This window comes from Meles meles, chromosome 3 (genome assembly GCF_922984935.1).
Source record: "Meles meles chromosome 3, mMelMel3.1 paternal haplotype, whole genome shotgun sequence".
NCBI classification, from domain to species: Eukaryota; Metazoa; Chordata; class Mammalia; order Carnivora; family Mustelidae; genus Meles; species Meles meles.
The window spans coordinates 77,799,818-77,817,891 of NC_060068.1; the positions used below are offsets into that span (position 1 = coordinate 77,799,818).

The window sequence follows — 18,074 nt, forward strand, 5'->3', positions numbered from 1 at the left end:
ATCCCGGGATCATAACCTGAGCCAAAGGCAGACGCTTAACCGATTAAGCCACCCAGGTCCCCTGGTCTCATTCATTTATGTGAGAATCTTGGTTCTCCTCAATGGTCATAAGCTTTCTGAGGACGAGGATCAAGATTATGTTCCTTTAAAGATTCCACTGGCCCTTACCCAGGGCTGGCCAGAAGATCAATGAAACTATGTGATCTGAAGGATTTTCCTCCCTCCTGTGTTCCTCTTCTGCTCTTGGACCTTCTGGCACCATTAGGATGGGAAGCTGAGCCTTAATGTGCTCCTTTCCAGGTGCGCCCCGGGAAAGCTGTGCCTGATTCATTCATCCCCGGGGGGGGGGGGGGGGGGGGGGGGGGGCAGGCTCCTCTGACGCGCTCTCTCCCTTTGACCTGGCAGTCTGATCCTGAGAACAAACGTGTCACCACCTCCTTGAAAGGACATCGAATAGCAAACGGGAGAATCCCCAAGGACACAAGGAGAGGCCACATAGAGAGGTGAGTTCTGAATTGGGCCCTGAACAGGGAACAGAGAAGTCTCCCTGGTCAGGTGCGGGACTCAAAGCTGCCCGCAGCCACTCCTTGCCCCGTGCTTAAAGGTGAAGCCCATGGAAGGGGGGTTCTGGCTCCAACTCGGTGTCCAAGGATGGAAGCCGGTGATGGACTGAGTGCCAAGGGCATTTTAAAGAAGAGCCCATACCAGGAGAGTGGCAGGAAAACACGTTTGCTTTGCTTTGTCCCTCCCACTCCCCACCCCGACACACAGACTTCAACCTGAAAGCAGGCCCTTTGCCTCAGGTGAGGAATGTTGACAGGGAGGAAAACAGGATCAGGCCTCAGATTCTAAAAGCCTAAAGCAGCTCCAGGACAGACAGGACTCTGGATCTAGCCCAAGTATCAGGGACGTGGTGTTTGTTGTCTTTGATGATGGGGCGGGGGGGGGGAAGGGAGGAAGAGGAAAAAGCGATGATGGGACAGAAACGGTGGTTCTTCTGTGGGGGGCTGGGGGATGTCCTGCGTCCTACAAACTCGACAAGCCCTGGGAGCCCTCAGGGAGGAAATGGCTAGTGTGGTGTGTTCAGGGAGAGGTGACACCACGGCCTCTAGAGGTCCCACCCCAGTGTGGTTCAGAGCAGAGCTAATGCCTTCCCAAGAGAGCCAGAGTCAGAAAGTGAGGCTTCAGCCTTCAGAAGACCATGACCTTGAAAGGATGTCTCATGTGCCAGTGACGGTGGGTTGAAGGGGCAAGCACTGTCTCAGCACCTCTCAGGGCTGCTGCAGGCACATCTCAGGGATGCCTTCCCACGGGGGTGTATGTGGCCCGTGAAATCTCAGCAATCCCTTCCCCTCCTCCACACCGTTCTTCGGCCCCGTTACTCAAATCAAACACCAATGTAGTACAGCTGAGGAGGGACTTTGCCGGTGGACTTAAGGTTACTAATCAGTGGACCTAAAATAAATACTAGGGATTATCCAAGTGGGCCCAGTAGAATCAAGCCGAAGAGGAAGAGGGAAGCAGGGTCTGGAGGCTCTCCAAACTACCCAAGCTTATGCTTTGCCTGGCTTCCCAGCAGGGAGAGCATGGAGGTGGCTGTTCTATGCTCTGAGCAAATGCCCCACAGCCCCTGAGGGAGATGTGGGAAGAGGAAGGTAAGAGGGGTGGCTGCCAAGGGTAGGTGATGGGCAGAATGGGTGATGGGGGTCCAAAGGAACACACTTCCAGTTATAAGTCCAGGTGACAGGTGGTACACCATTGTGACTATAGTTTTTAATACTGTACTATAAATTTGAAAGTTGCTAAGAGTCGATCTTAAAAATTCTTATTCCAAAAAAAGATTTCCAACTGGTGGCAGATGGTCACCAGACTTACTATGGTGATCGTTTTGCAACAAACACAAATATCAGATCATGTTGTACACCTGAAACTCATGTTACATGTCAATTTTTAAAAGGGATGGGGAGGTCTTTTGGCCCTCCTGTGGGTGACTGGGGATCCCAGGGTCTCCCTGAGCCAAGGTACTGAGCTGTATGCTCCTGGTGCATGGCTCTGGTAAGGTTGTGGCTGTTTAACGACCCACCAGTAATCCCTGTGGGGTCCTGAGTACTGTGGGACACCTGGATCTTGGAGAGTCCTGGAAGAGGCATATAAAGTCCCATGGATGGGTAAAGGAGCGAGCTCCATGGTCAGGTGAACTTGGCCCAGACTCTGACTTTCGTCATTGGCTGGCTGAACTTGCTTTTTAACATTTAACTAAAAAATTTTTTGAAGTAGGCTCCAAGCTGAACGTGGCGCTTGAACTCACGACCCTGAAATCAAGAGTCTCATCCTCTACCATCAGAGCCAGAGAGGTGCCCCAAGTGTGAATTTGTTTCCTAACCTTTCCGGGCGGTAGTTCCTTCATTTGTAAAATGGGGAAATTAAGAATGTATATAGCTGCTTTGTTGTAAAGCATTCATGAGAGAGCCCATGTGAAGCAACTGGCCGGTAGGACATGCACGTGAGGTCTTACCTATGAAGAGGCACAGAAGGTCTGGAGGGAGGTAGATTTCATATTCGATAGGATGCTAAGATCCATTTAAGGTGTTCTATCAGTAAGAGAAGCATGTTTGCTTCCTAAGAGTCAGCATGTGTCCCTGAATGGTGGAATTTGTAGTTTCTGGCCATCCATCAGCTCCCCCTCACTTGTAAGAGCACCTACTACCTTTTGGGGGACCATATTCCTGTGTGTAGTCACCCTTGAGGCAGCCCCCCTTGTCCTCTCGAACTGGAAGGGGCCAGCTCCTCACCTCCCTACCCAGCTGTGGATGGAGCTCATGCCTTTGGCTTAGCCAATGACACTCTGTCCTGACAGCTGTCCCTGACCTTCGGGATTCCTACTAGGTAGATAGCGAGCCTTCCAGACTGGTCATCTTTTCTCTTCCATTTCTCTTTATTTCCTTGCCTTGACTGGATGGTTCCTTTTTTTAATCTTTCAGAGTTTCTGTTGAATTTATTTTAGCTCTCATAATTCTAATTTGCAAGAGCTCATTTCTGTTTTCTGATTACTCCTTTTCTTCCCTAGATACAGAATTTTGTTCTTGTTCCATGGGTGCATATCGCCTTCATCCTTCCAGGCTGCTATAACAACACACTAGGGCCTGGGAAGCTTGTAAGTAACAGAAATGATCCCAGCACCGTTTACTGATGAGACTGTCCTTACTCCGTGGAGTGTATTTAGCTCCCGTGTCCAGTCTTAGTTGACGGTGTATGCTTGGGTTCACTTTTCAGCTCCAGATTTTGTTCCATTGGTCCCTCTGTTTTGATGCCAGTACCATAGTGTTTTAATGGCTACAGCTGTGTGGTATAGCTTGAAATCAGGAAGTGTGATGCCTCCTGCTTTGTTCTTCTTTTTGAGGATTTCTTTGACTCTTTGGGGTCTTCTTTGGTTTAGGAGTGTTTTTTTCTGCTTGGGTGAAAATGCCGTTGGAATCTTGATAGGGATTTGGCAGAAGCTTTTAACCTGGATGTGACGGGTTGGAGTGGGTTGACTCCCTAAAGTCACATGCAAAATTTTAGGACCATTTGCACATTACCAACGGGCAGATCCTTGGATGGCATCACCATCTCACAGGGATCTGAACCTAAAAAAGGTAAGTTATATGGTGAGAGATTTCTGCCCCCAGCCAAGAAAAAGGCAATACAGGAAGACTCTGGAGCCAGACTTCCTGGGTTTGAAATCTCATTCTACCACTTGTCAACTCTGTCATCTTGGGCAAGCTCTTTCCTTCTCTGTGCTGTGACAGCGGGGGATTAACAGCAGCTCTTTCATGGGATGGTTGGGACGAAGTGAGTTCGCACATAAAGCACTTACCATAGTGCCTGGAACATAGTAAATAAATGTTCAATAAATGTCTCTCCTTAAAAATTACTATTAATCAGAACCTTCCAGCCATAGGATTGGCCGTGGCCTGTAATACTGGGTTCCTTGTTATTTGGAGCGTTCCCAAAATAATTAGATGGCAGCTGTCAGGGAGGCTTTTGAGAGGATCTTTTGATTAGAAGGGTGGTTGAATTAGGCGCTCTTAAGTTTCTGTGAATTAAATTTTCCCTTTGGGCAGGTGGCAGGGGTGAGACTGCAGACCTCAATGAGCCAGCAGGCCCCCTCCAGCAGGAGTGACAGCTGCGCTTGCTAAAATGGAAATGTATTTGTGAACAAGCAGGCTGTTGGAGGAGCATATTTCTGGCAGGCTGTCCTGAAGATGCAGAAGAATAGATCCAAAGACCAAGTGCAGATTCTGCACCATTGTGTACAGAGAGAGTAGGGGTGGGGGAAATCATCCTTGGTGCCCAGAGAGGGAATACAGCAGGGGATTAGGGGTGGAGCTTTGTGGAGCAGAGGCTGCCTGCTGCAGTTTCTCGTCTGATGAACAGAGATCTAACGAGCGCTTACCAAGGTCTGCAGCCTGGGAGTCATGGTGGACGGCGGGTAGGGTTAAAAAGATGGAGAGCTCCCGCACTGCTGTTCCTCCATTGTTCTGGTGTTCTTTTCACTTACTGTCTTCTGGGCTATTCCTGGAGGGGCCATAAAGCCCAGCCAAGTGGCTGAGGAACATGGATGTCTTTGGGATGGTTGGTCCAGAGAGAAGTTACGTGGGTGTGAGTGTTTGCTCGTGCACACGCATGCCTGCTCATGAGCACGGGGTATCCATGTAGCTTCTCTAACTCTGGATTAAGTAAAATCTGCATGGGCTCGTGTTAAGGGAAGTTTACTTCTCATTGACGTACCCAGAAGCAGACCCTGAGACATGGATTCAAGTACAACTTGTTTATTTGGGAGGTGAAGGAACCCTAGGAAGGGGAGAAGAGAGAGCACACAGTAGACAGAAGCTACTATGATTTTTTTTTTTTTTTGCTTATATACTATTGGCCAGAACTTAGTCGTATGACCATACCCAACTACAAGGAAATCTGGGAGATGTAGTCTTATTCTGGGCACCTGTGCTCTAGATGAAATTGAGGGCTCTGTGACTGTGAAAGAAAGGTAGGGAAGACATTGGGGGTCACTACCCCTGCTTAAGTTTCTCCAGGTGCAGGACTAGCCAAATAAGCCACTCCACGTGCTCCTCGTTGGCTACATGTGTCCATTCTCACATTTTGAGTCTGCCTTCTGGATCTACAGGCAATTTGCAATTATTAGCCTTAACTTTTGGGTCTCTGTTTCACTTTATGTCTTGATTAGTGATGCAGAACTAGCACATTGTTTAGTCTTCACGGTTTACAAGCTCTGAGGCCTCTTTTAGCTGCTGGAAAGAGGTGTGATATTTCAGGGGTGCCCAGGACCACACACAGGTCCAGTGACTTGCTAGGAATCAGCTTATCGCTGAACTCATGGTATTGAGTTCTTACAGCAGAGGATACAGAGCAGGGGCGCCTGGGTGGCTCAGTGGATTAAAGCCTCTGCCTTCGGCTCAGGTCATTATCCTAGGGTCCTGGGATCAAGCCCCACATCGGGCTCTCTGCTCCGCGGGGAGCCTGCTTCCTCCTCTCTCTCTGCCTGCCTAGTTGTGATTTCTCTCTGTCAAATAAATAAAATATTAAAAAAAAAAAAAAAGGATACAGAGCAAATCAGCAAAGGGAAAAATGGCATGGGGCAGAATCTTGAGGAAATCAGGTACAAGCTTCCATAATTACTCTCCCAGAAGAATGAGTTTCATTCCCACCCCCTGCACTGCGCTCCCCTTCAAGGGGTTGAAACAATGTGGGTAGAAAGTCCACCAGGGGGGCGCCTGGGTGGCTCAGTGGGTTAAAGCCTCTGCCTTTGGCTCAGGTCATGATCCTGGCGTCCTGGGATCGAGCCCCGCATCTTGCTCTCTGCTCAGCGGGGAGCCTGCTTCCCTACCTCTCTCTCTCTGACTGCTTCTCTGCCTACTTGTGATCCCTGTCTGTCAAATAAATAAATAAATAAAATCTTAAAAAAAAAAAAAAAAGAAAGTCCACCAGGGAAGCCCTTTAGAAGTTCCACAGGCAGGTTTTTACTGGGGCCTGGACGTGTAAGGACAGTCTGCCTAGCACATACCGAAGTTCCCGACTCCCAGAAGGAAAGCAGGCAGGTGTTCAGCACAAACCGCATCATACCGTTCAGGCCTGGCATGCCACATTTTTCAGTTCTGGGAATGGCAGGGGCCCTCCTGAAATCAAGGTCTCAGACTCCAGCCAAAGGCTAACTTTGCAAGCAGCCTTCTGAAAAATCTCAGGCCTGCCATGTTGACTCTTTCCTGCACAACTGATAATATTTTCTCTAACTATGTAATAGCATCAGGTTTTAGAGCTAGTGACACTGAGTTTGAATCTTGTCCCTCCCATTTTTAGAGTAGGTGTTCTTTGCCGAGTCCTTACCATCCCGTGCCTTAATTTCTTCGTTTACGGGAAGAAATTCCTTCCCCCTCCCCCTTGCAGGGTTGTTGTTAGGATTGGAGGTGATGTGTGCAAAGTGTCTGGAATGCGAAGCCAAGCTATTCCTGTTGTTAGTCTTTTCTCCTCCCTGTCCGCAATGCTTTGTTTTGGCCTGGTGCCTGCTGCCCGGGGCAGAGGGCAGTGTGGGGCTAAATTAAGGTGGAGTAAGAGTATGTTGAGGTCTTTTTTTTTTTTTTTCCTCCTGGAGCACAAGTGGGGCCCACTCCCCACCTGCTTCCACCCTGCTTTCCCTCTGAAGAGGCTGGCATGGACGTTTCACATTAATGGACCCCCTTGCGCACCTGAGTGCTGAGTTTGACTAGTTGGGGAGAGGGACAAATTGAGGCTGGGCTCCTCCCCAGGGTTCTGCAGGATCGCTGTGCCCCTCTATCCAAGGCCACAGCTCTGGTCTACAGCCCTCACTGTACCCCTACCCTCTCCAGGAATGATTGTTCTTCTACTTGCTCTGGCAAGGCTGGTGGGGAGGGGTGGGAGCAGCTCTCCACTCTTGCTTGGTGCGTAGAGCAGAGGGGAACACGGAAATGGACACCGTACTCTCTCCTTTGGTTCCTGAGACCTGTCCCAAGCTTTGTAAATGGCCCGTTATTAACATCTTCTTAATTATCCCATTTGAATGAGCCATCTGTTTCTAGTGGAGCCCTGCTGGCATGAGGAGTTAGGACTCCTGGATTAGAGCCCAGGCCTTGCCCTTCAGTAGCTGCGGAGTAGGGCTAGGTTACTTAACAGGTGTCAGCGCGGTGGGGTCTAACCCTTCTCTGTTACCCTGACTGGCCTCTCAGAGTGCCTGGGACATCACCAGTCGAGGGGACTCAGGAGCTTGGCGAGGGAAGGGGGTGGAATGAGGCTGGCGTGTGGGGAATGCAGCCCTCTCTAAGATGCTGGTGCAGGAATGCTGAGAGTGTGGACAGAGCTTTTGAGTTTCATTACAGTTACTTTGAAATATGTTTTAAAATTCTGTAGTAAGGGAAAACGTGAGTGTGTTTCCACCCAAGATTAAACTGGGGACCTTTACGCTTGCGAGGCAAACGTAACCACTACACTACAGACACTGGTCAGAGCGTTTGATGTTTTAAGAGAAGATGAAAATCCAGCTTTTACTGTGAACTCTTTCAAGATTTTTTAAAAAACATTTTATTTATTTGACAGAGATAGTGGAAGAGGGAACAGAAGCAGGGGGAGTGGGAGAGGGAGAAGCAGGCTCCCCACTGAGCAGGGAGCTGGACCCTGGGATCAGAATCTGAGCCTAAGGTAGATGCTTAATGACTGAGCCACCCAGGCACCCAGGATTTTTTTTTTCAACTGAAGTATAGTTGACACAGTGTTACGTTAGTTTCAGGGGTTCAGCAGAATGAATCAATGACTACATTATTGTTCACCACAGGTGGTGCTGCCGTCTGTCCCCATATGTCACTCTTCCAGAACCACTGACCATATTCCCTATGTTGTGCCTTTCATTCCCATGAGTCACTGGTTCCAAAACTGGAAGTCATACCTCCCATTCCTCTTCACCCCCTTTTGCCCATCCCTCCACCCCTCTCCCCTCTGGCAACCTCCAGTTCTCTGTATTTATGAGTCTGTTTGTTTTGTTCTTTGAGATTTCACATATAAGTGAAATCATATGGTATTTGTCTTGCTTTATCTGTCTTATTTCACTTTATGTAATACCCTATCCTATACACCCAACCATGTTGCAAATGGCAAGATCTCTTTCTTTTCTTTTTTTTTTTTTTTAAAGATTTTATTTATTCGAGAGAGAGTGCATACAAGGAGGGGGAAGGGCAGAGGGAGAGGCAAAAGCAGGCTCCCCGCTCAGCAGGGAGCCCGATGCAGGACTTGATCCCAGGACCGGGAGATAATGACCTGAGCCGAAGGCAGAGGCTTAACTGACTGACCACCCAGGCACCCCCAAATCTCTTTTTTATGGCTGAGTAATATTTCAGTGTGTGTTTGTGTGTGTACACACCACATCTTCTCCATCCATTCATCTATCAATGGATACTTGGCTTCTTTTCATACCCTGGCTATTGTAAATAATGCTGCAATAAACATAGGGGTGCCTATATGCTTTCAAATTAGTGTTTATTTGGGTAAATACCCAGTAGTGGAATTACTGAATTGTATGATATTTCTAATTTTAAACATTTCTAATTTTTTTTTCATATTTCTACTTTCTGAGGAACCTCTGTAGTGTTTTCTACAGTGGCTGCACCAGTTGACATTGCCCCCAACAGTGTAAAAGAGTTCTTTTTCCTCTGTGTCCTCGCCAACCTTTGTCATTTCTTGTCTTTTTAATACTAGCCATTCTGAGAGGTGTGAGGCGATATCTCACTGTGGTTTTTATTTGCATTTCCCTGATGCCGAGGATATTGAGCACTTATCATGTGTATTTTGGCCATCTGATGTCTTCTTTAGAAAGATGTCTGGGGGCGCTCAGTGGGTTGAGCCTCTGCCTTTGTCTCAGGTCATGATCTCCGGGTCCTGGGATTGACCTCTGCATCCAGCTCTCTGCTCAGCAGGGATCCTGCTTCCTCTTCTTTCTCTGCCTGCCTCTCTGCCTACTTGTGATTTCTGTCTCTCAAATAAATAAATAAAATCTTAAAGATGTCTGTTCAGTCTCTGCCCATTTTTTAATTGGAATTTTTTTGATGCTGAGTTGTACAAGTTCTTTATATCCTTTGGGTATTAACCACTTACTGGATAGGTCATTTGCAAATACCTTCTCTCATTCCATAGATTCCCTTTTTGTTGATGGTTTCCTTTGCTGTGCAAAACCTTTTATTCTGGTGTCGACCCATTAGTTTCTCTTTGCTTTTGTTTCCCTTGCTGGAGGAGACAGAAAAATGTTGGTAAGACTGGTGTCCAAGAGGTTAAGGCCTATGTTTTCTTCTGGGAGTTTTCAGATCTCACATTTCAGTCCTTAATCCTTTTGGATTTTAGTTCTGTGTATGCTGTAAGGAAGCGGCCCAGTGTCACTCTTTGGCACGGAGCTGTCCAGTTTCCCTAGCACATTTGTTGAAGAGACTGTCTTTTCCCCATTGTATGTTCTTGCCTCGTTTGTCGCAGATTATTTGACCACATAACTGTAGGTTTCTGATTTTCTATTCTGTTCCGTTGATCGCTGTGTCTCTTTCTGTACCAGCACCACATTGGTTTGATGACGACAGTTTTCTAGTATATCTTGAAATCCGGGATTGTGATCCTTCCAGTTTTGTTCTTTATCAAGATTGTTTTTGGTATTTGGGATCTTGTGTGGTTCCATACAAATTTTAGGATTTTTTTTTTTAAAGATTTTATTTATTTATTTGACAGAGAGAGATCACAAGTAGGCAGAGAGGCAGGCAGAGAGAGAGAGAGAGGAGGAAGCAGGCTCTCTGCTGAGCAGACAGCCCGATGTGGGGCTCGATCCCAGGACCCTGAGATCATGACCTGAGCCGAAGGCAGCGGCTTAACCCACTGAGCCACCCAGGTGCCCCTAGGATTTTTTTTTTAAAGATTTTATTTATTTATTTGACAGAGAGAGATCACAAGTAGGCAGAGAGGTAGGCACAAAGAGTGAGAAGGAAGCAGGCTCCCTGCCAAGCAGAGAGCCCGAAGGGGTACTCGATCCCAGGACCCCGAGATCATGACTCGAGCCGAAGGCAGCGGATTTTTTAATCTAGTTTTGTGACACATGCTATTGGTATTTTATAGAGATTGCATGAATCTGTGGATTGCTTTGGGTCATGTGGTCATTTTAACAATATAAATTCTTCTAATCCATGAGTATGGAATATTTTTTCATTTGTTGGCATCAACTTCAATTTCTTCCATCAATCTTTCATAGTTTTCAGAGTACAGGTCTTTTACCTCCTTGGTTAAGTTTATTCCTAGGATTTTATTCTTTTGGTACAATTACAAATAGACTTATTTCCTTCTCTTTCTGCTGTTTTGTTATTAATGTATAGAAACACAACAGATTTCTGTATAACAACTTTGTATCCTCATCTTTACTGAATTATTACTATTAATAGTTTTTTTTTTTTTGAAAAATCCTTAGGGTTTTCTGTGTATAGTATTACAACATTTGCAAGCAGTGACAATTTTTCTTCTTCCTCACCAATTCGGATGTCTTTTTTTTTTTCCTTATATAGTTGCTATGGCTAGGACTTTTAGTACTGTATTGAATAAAAGTGATGAAAGTGGAAATCCTTGTCTTGTTCCTGATCTTAGATGAAAAGCTCTGTTGTTGTTGTTGTTTTATATTGATTATGATGTGAGCTGTGGGTTTGTCATATAAGGTCTTTATTATGTTGACATATGTTTCATCTTTTTTTTTTAATTTTTTATTTAAATTCTAGTTAGTTGAGGTATGTTTCTTTTTAACCCACTTTGTTAAGAACTTTTATCATGAGTGGGTATTGAATTTTCTCAAATGCTTTCTCTGCATCTATTGAGATTAATGAATGATTTGTTATCCTCCATTTTGTATATCACAGTAATTGATTTGCAGGTATTGAACCATCCTCATATCCCTGGAATAAATTCCCTTTGATTATGGTGAATGATCCTTTTAATGTATTGGTGAATGTGGTTTGCTAATGTATATTTATATAATATATTTTATGAGAGTGTGCGTGAGAAGGGGGCAGGGCAGAAGGAGTGGGAGAAAGAGAATCCCAAGCAGGCTCCACGTCTAGCATGGAGTCCACCATAGGGTTCAGTCTTAGGACCTCAAGATCAAGACTTGAGCTGAAATCAGGAGTCAGGTGCCCAACCAGCTGAGCCACCCATGTACCCCTGGTTTGCTAACAGTTTCAACAGGAATATTGGCCTGTGGTTTTCTTTTGTTGTAGTGTCCCTGTCTACTTTTGGCATCAGTAGTGCTGACTTCATAGAATGTATTTGGAAGCTTCCCAGGCTCTTCTATTTTTTGAAATAGTTTGAGGAGAGTAAGTATTAATTCTTTAAATGAGTGGTCTAATTTGCCATTTAGTTAATCCATCTGGTCCTGGACTTTTGTTCATTTGGAGTTTTTTTTTTTTTTTTTTTTTTTTTTTTTTTTTTTTTAAAGATTTATTAATTTTGACAGAGAGAGATCACAAGTAGGCAGAGAGGCAGGCAGAGAGAGTGAGAGGGAAGCAGGCTCCCTTCAGTGCAGAGAGCCCGACGTGGGACTCGATCCCAGGACCCTGAGATCATGACCTGAGCTGAAGGCAGCGGCTTAAACCACTGAGCCACCCAGGCGCCCCATTTGGAGTTTTTTGATTACTGATTCATTTTTGTTACTAGTAATGAGTCTGTAGAGACTTTCTATTTTTTCCCAATTCAGTTTTGGGAGAATATATATTTCTAGAACTTTATCCATTTTTTCCTAGATTGTCCAATTTGTTGTATAATTCTTCATAGTAATCTCTTATCCTTTGTATTTTTTAAAAAAGATTTATTTGTTTTAGAGAGAATGTGAGCAGGGGGAGGGGCAGGAGGAGAGGAAGAGAATCCTCAAGCTGACTCCATGCTGAGTGTGGAGTCTGTGGGGCTCAGTCCCAGGACCCTGAGATCATGACCTGAGCTGAAATCAAGAGTTGGACGCTTAACCAACTGAGCCATCCAGACACCCTGAGTCATTTATATTTTTGTAGTGTCAGTTAATTCTCTTTCATTTCTGATTTTATTTATCTGGGTCTTTTCTCTTTTTTTTAAAAAATTAATTAATTAATTTATTTATTTGACAGACAGAGATCACAAGTAGGCAGAGAGGCAGGCAGAGAGAGAGGAGAGAGCAGGCTCCCTGCGGAGCAGAGAGCCTGATGCGGGGCTTGATCCCAGGACCCTGAGATCATGACCTGAGCCGAAGGCAGCGGCTTAATCCACTGAGCCACCCAGGCGCCCCTCTCTTTTTTTCTTGATGAAACTGGCTAAAGATTATTCATTCTGTTTATCTTTTCAAGGAACTAGCTCTTGGTTTCATTAATGTTTTATTTTTCTTTGTTTCTTTTTTTTTAAAGTCTCTATTTCATTTGTTTTTGCTCTGATCTTTACTATTTCCTTCATTCTACTAATTTTGTGCTTTGTTTGTTCTTGTTTTTCTAGTCCCTTTAGGTGTAAGGTTAGATGGTTTGAGATTTTTCTTGTGTCTTGAGGTAGACTTGTATTGCTCTAATCTCCCTCTCAGAACTGCTTCTGCTGTATCCCCCAAATTTCAGATTGCTGTGTGTTATTTTCACTTGTCCCCATGTGTATTTTCATTTCCTCTTTGATGTCTTCATTGACCCATTTGTTCTTTAGTAGCATGTTGTTTCGTCTCTATGTGTTTGTGTCTTTTCCATTTTTTCCCCCTTGTAATTGATTTCTAGTTTCATACTGTTGTGGTTGGAAAAGATGTTTGATGTGATTTCCTTCTAAAATTAGTGCCACTTGTTTTGTGGATGAATGTGTGATCTATACTGGGTACTGTTCCATGTGCACTTGTAAAAACATGTATTCTGTTGTTTTGGATGGAATATTCTGTATATATCTCTTAAGTCCATCTGCTCTGCTGTATCATTTAAAAACATTGTTGCTGGAGAGTGAGGAGGAAGAAAAAAAACACTAGTTTCCTTTTTGATTTTCTGCTTGGATGATCTATCCATTGATGGAAGTGGCGTGTTAAGTCTCCTATTAGTATTGTACTACAGTCAATTTCTCTCTTTATGTTAGTTAATATTTGCTTTATGTATTTCGTGCCTCCAAGGTGGAGTATATAGATGTTAAAATTGTTATATCTTCTCTGTTATCATTATGTAATGCCCTTCTTTACTTCTTGTTAAAACCTTTGTCTTAAGGTCCATGTTATCTGATCAAGGTATTGCTACCCTGGCTTTGGAATGTTTTTGTGTGTGGAAAGTTTTTTCCATACCTTCACTTGCAGTTTGTGTGTATCTTTAATTCTGAAGTCAATTTCTTGTAGGCAGCGTATAAATGGGTCTTGGTTTGTTTAATCCATCTTGCTGTCTTTCAACTGGAGCATTTAGACTATTTGCAAATTAAAGGAATTATTGATATGTACTTATTGCTATTTTATTGTTTTCTGGTTGTTTTTGTGGTTCTTCTCTGTTCCTTTCTTCTTCTGTTCCTCTCTTTCCTTATGATTGATGGCTTTTTTTTTTTTTTTTTTAAGAGATGTGCTTGGCCTTCTTTCTCTTTATTTTTTATGTATCTATTACAGGTTTTTGGTTTGTGGTTACCATGAGGTTCATATAGAACATTCTGTGTATATAGCAGTCTATATAACTTGAGTTTGAACACATTCTAAAAAGAACTTTTAGTCCTTCATCCACATTTTATGAATAGGTTTTCATATTTTGCATCTTTTTGTTTTGTAAGTCCTCTTAACTAAATTTTTTAAAGACTTTATTTATTTACTTGAGAAAGAGAGAGAAGTGAGTGGTTAGGAGAGGAAGAGAGAATCCAAAGCAGATGCCATGCTGAGTGCAGAGCCCAACATGGGGCTTGATCCCATGGTCCTGAGATCGTGACCTAAGCTGAAACCAAGAATCTGATGCTTAACTGATTAAGCCACCCAGGCGCCCCAACTCTCGGTTAATTTTTTAGCTATAACTGATTTTACTACTTTTGTCTTTTAACCTTCATCTAGCTTTATATATGATGGCTGTACTACCTTTACTGCATGTTTGATTTTGAATGAAATTGTTTCCTTTCGTTTGTTTGTTTGTTTAAGATTTTATTTTTAAGTAAACTCTGCACCCAGTGTGGGGCTTAAACTCACGGCCCTGAGATCAAGAGTTGCATGCTTTATGGGTTGAGACTGCCAGGTGCCCCCCAATTTTTTCTCTTATAATTTTTTTTTCTAAGTATGACCTTTTATTTTCCACTTAAAGAAGTCCTTTTAACATTTATTGTAAGGCTGGTTTAGTGGTGATGAACTCGGATTTTGTTTGGGAAACTATCTCTCTATCAATTCTGAATGATTGTCTTGCTGAATAGTGTAATCTTGGTTGTAGGTGGTGGTTTTGTTTTTTCCTTTCAACACTTTGAATATATCACACCACCCCATTTTGGTCTGTAAAATTCTGCTGAAAAATTAGCTGTAGTTTTATGGGATTTTCTTTGTTTATGACTAGTTGCTTCTATCTTGTCACTTTTAAAATTCTCTCCTTCATCTTTGACATTTGAATTATTATGTGACATGGTGTAAACCTCCCTAGGTTCATGATGTGGAACTCTCTGTGCTTCGTGAAACTGGATATCTCTTTCCTTACCCAGGTTAGGGAATTTTTCAACTATTATTTATTCAAATAAATAATATCAATAATAATATTTAAAATTATTTATTTTAATAAATTAAAATTATTAATAAATAATTTCCTGCCCCCTTATCTTTCTCTTCTCCTTCTGGGACCTCCATAATGTGTCTCTCGGCTTGATGTTATTTTTCTAAGAGATCCTGTACTCTATCCTCATCTTATTTTATTTTTGTTAAAGTTTTTTTTTGTTTTTTTGTTTTTTTTTTTTTTTTTTCAGATTTTATTCAGTTATTTAGAGAGAAAATGTATGCGAATGACACGGAAGGCAGAGGAAGAGGGAGAGAGAGAATCTCAAGCAGACTCCACACTGAGTGTGGCTCAATCTCACAACCCCAAGATCGTGACTTGAGCTGAAATCAAGAGTTGTATGCTTAAACAACTGAGCCAGCCAGCCTCTCTTTGTTTATTAAGTTTTAATTTTAATTCCAGTATAGTTAATATACAATGTTATATTAGTTTCAGGTATAGAATGTCATGATTCAACAATTCCAAAGTCACCCAGTGCTCATCAGGACAAGTACACTCCTTAGTCTCTATCACCTTTCAACCCATCCCCTCACCTCCCCTGCTCTGGTAACCATCATTTTGTTCTCTATATTAAAGAGTCTGTTGGTTTGTCTCTCTGTCTCTTTTTTCCTTAGCTCATATGTTTTGTTTCTTAAATCCCACACATGTGTGAAATCATATGGTATTTGTCTCTGATGGACATATTTCACTTAGCATTTGACTCTCTAGCTCCATCCATGTCATTGCAAATGGCAAGTTTTCATTCCTTTTTATGGCTGAATAATATTCCTCTCTCTCTCTCTCTCTCTGTTGGTGTGTGTGTGTGTGTGTGTGTGTGTGTACGCATGCACACATGCATGTATCCCTTTGAATTACTGTTTCTTTTTTCTTTAGTAAAAACCCTTTATTGCCATTGGTAGATTATAGAGTAGTTCTGTTTTTAGCTTTTTGAGAAAACTCCATTCTCTTTTCCACAGTGGCTGTATCAGTTTGCATTCCCAACAGTGCAAGAGGGCTCCTTTTTTCTCCACATCCTTGCCAATACCTGTCATTTCTTGTGTTTTTGCTTTTAGCCATTCTGACAGGTAGGAGATGATATCTTGTTGCGGTATTGATTTGTGTTTCCCTGATACGATTGATGTTGAACATCTTTTCATATTTTGTGGCCATCTATATGTCATCTCTAGAGAAATGGCTCTTCATGTCTTCTGCCCATTTTCAGATTGGATTATTTGGTTTTTTGGGTGTTGAATTTTATAAGTTCTCTATATATTTTGGATACTAACCCTTTGTCAGATATGTCATTTGCAAACATCTTTTCCCATCAGTAGGTGCCTTTTAGTTTTGTTGATTGTTTCCTTCACTGGGCAGAAGCTTTTTATTTTATTTTATTTTATTTTTTTAAAGATTTTATTTATTTATTTATTTGACAGAGAGAGATCACAAGTAGACAGAGAGGCAGGCAGAGAGAGAGAGAGAGGGAAGCAGGCTCCCTGCTGAGCAGAGAGCCCGATGCAGGACTTGATCCCAGGACCCTGAGATCATGACCTGAGCCGAAGGCAGCGGCTTAACCCACTGAGCCTCCCAGGCGCCCAGAAGCTTTTTATTTTAATATAGTTCCGATAGTTTATTTTTGCTTTTGTTTCCTTTGACTTGGGGAACCTATCTAGAAAAATGTCACTGTGGCTGATGTCAGAGAAATGACTACTTATGTTCTGTTCTAAGATTTTTATGGTTTCAGTTTTCACATTTAGATCTTTAATCCATTTTGAATTTATTTTTCTGTATAGTAAAAGAGAGTGATTCAGTTTTATTCTTTTCTATGTAAGTCCAGTTTTCCCAACACCATTTATTGAAAAGACCATCTTTTTCTGATTGTATATTCATTTCTTCTTTGTTAAGGATAAATTAGCCATATAACTGTGGGTTTATTTCTCAATTTTTTTATTCTATTCTGTTGACATATCTCTTTTTCTGCCTATACCATACTGTTTTATTTACTACAACTTTGTAGTATAACTTGAAGTCTGGAATTGTGATACCAACTGACAGAGCCACCCCGGTGCCCCAGTGCTGTTGGTATTTTGATAAGGATTGCATTAAATATGTAGATTTCTTTGGGTGATATTGACCTTCTTATCAATATTTTATATCATGAACATGGAGTGTCTTTCCATTTCTGTGTCTCATCTTCATTTTTTTTTTTTTCATCAGTGTATTCCAGTTTTCAGAGTATAAGTCTTGTACCTCTTTGGTTTAGTTTCTTCCTAGACATTTTATTATTTTTGGTGCAATTGTAAATGAGATTGATCCCTTAATTTCTCTTTCTACCACTTCATTTTCAGTGTAGAGAAATGCAACAGATTTCTGAACATTGATTTGATAACCTGCAACTTTACTGAGTTCATTTATCAGTTCTAGAAGCTTTTTTGCTGGCGTCTTTTGGGTCTTTTGCACACAGTATCATGTCGTCTACAAGTAGTGAAAGTTTTATTTCTTCCTGAGAAATTTGGATTCCTTCATTTGTTTATGTTGCTATTTGCTGTGACGAGGGCTTCCTGTACTATATAGAATAAAAGTAGTGAGAGTGGACATGCTTCTCTTATTCTTGATCGTAGGAGGAAAGCTCTCAGGTTTTTTTTTTCCCCATTGAGTATGATGTTCACTGTGGGTTTTTCAGATATGATTTTTTACCCTGAGGTATGGTCCCTTGACTTACTTTATTGAAGTTTGTTTGTTTTTTTTATCATGAATGGATTTTGAAATTTGTCAAATGCTTTTTCTTTATCTATTGAAGTGATCATATAGTTTTAATTTTTGCTCTTATTTATGTGATTTATTATGTTGATTGTTTTGTGAATACTGAACTACACTTGTGTCCTGGGAATAAACTCCACTTCTTTGTGGTGTATGGTTTTTTTTAATGTATTGTTGGATTCAGTTTACTAGTATTTTATTGAGGGTTTTTGCATTTCCATTCATCAGAGATACTGGTCTTTAGTGGCTTTTTTTTTTCTTTTTTCTTTTGTGGTGTCTTTATCTGGGTTTGGTATCAGGGTGATACTGGTCTCATAGAGTAAATTTGGACATTTTCTTCTCCTATTTTTTGGAATAGTTTAAAAATAGGTATTAACTCTTCTTGAAATGTTTGGTAGAACTCACCTTTGAAGCTATCTGGTCCTGGACTTGTGTTTGTTGGGAGTTTTTAAATTACTGATTCAGTTTCATTGTTGGCAATCAGACTGTTCAAATTTTCTGTTTCTTCCTGCTTTAATTTTGGTAGGTTATATATATCTGGGAATTTATCCATTTCTTCTAGGTTGTCCA

General features: G+C 42.2%; 1 long non-coding RNA gene across 1 annotated transcript in view; it reads left to right on the forward strand.

The window, feature by feature from the left end:
- The first annotated feature begins 376 nt into the window (after positions 1-376).
- The window catches only part of LOC123939353, a 36,984-nt gene continuing 19,286 nt past the window's right edge, over positions 377-18,074 (forward strand). Inside the window, exon 1 of the long non-coding RNA XR_006817829.1 lies at positions 377-503. This is a non-coding gene — a long non-coding RNA (uncharacterized LOC123939353). The remainder of the gene's footprint in view (positions 504-18,074) is intronic.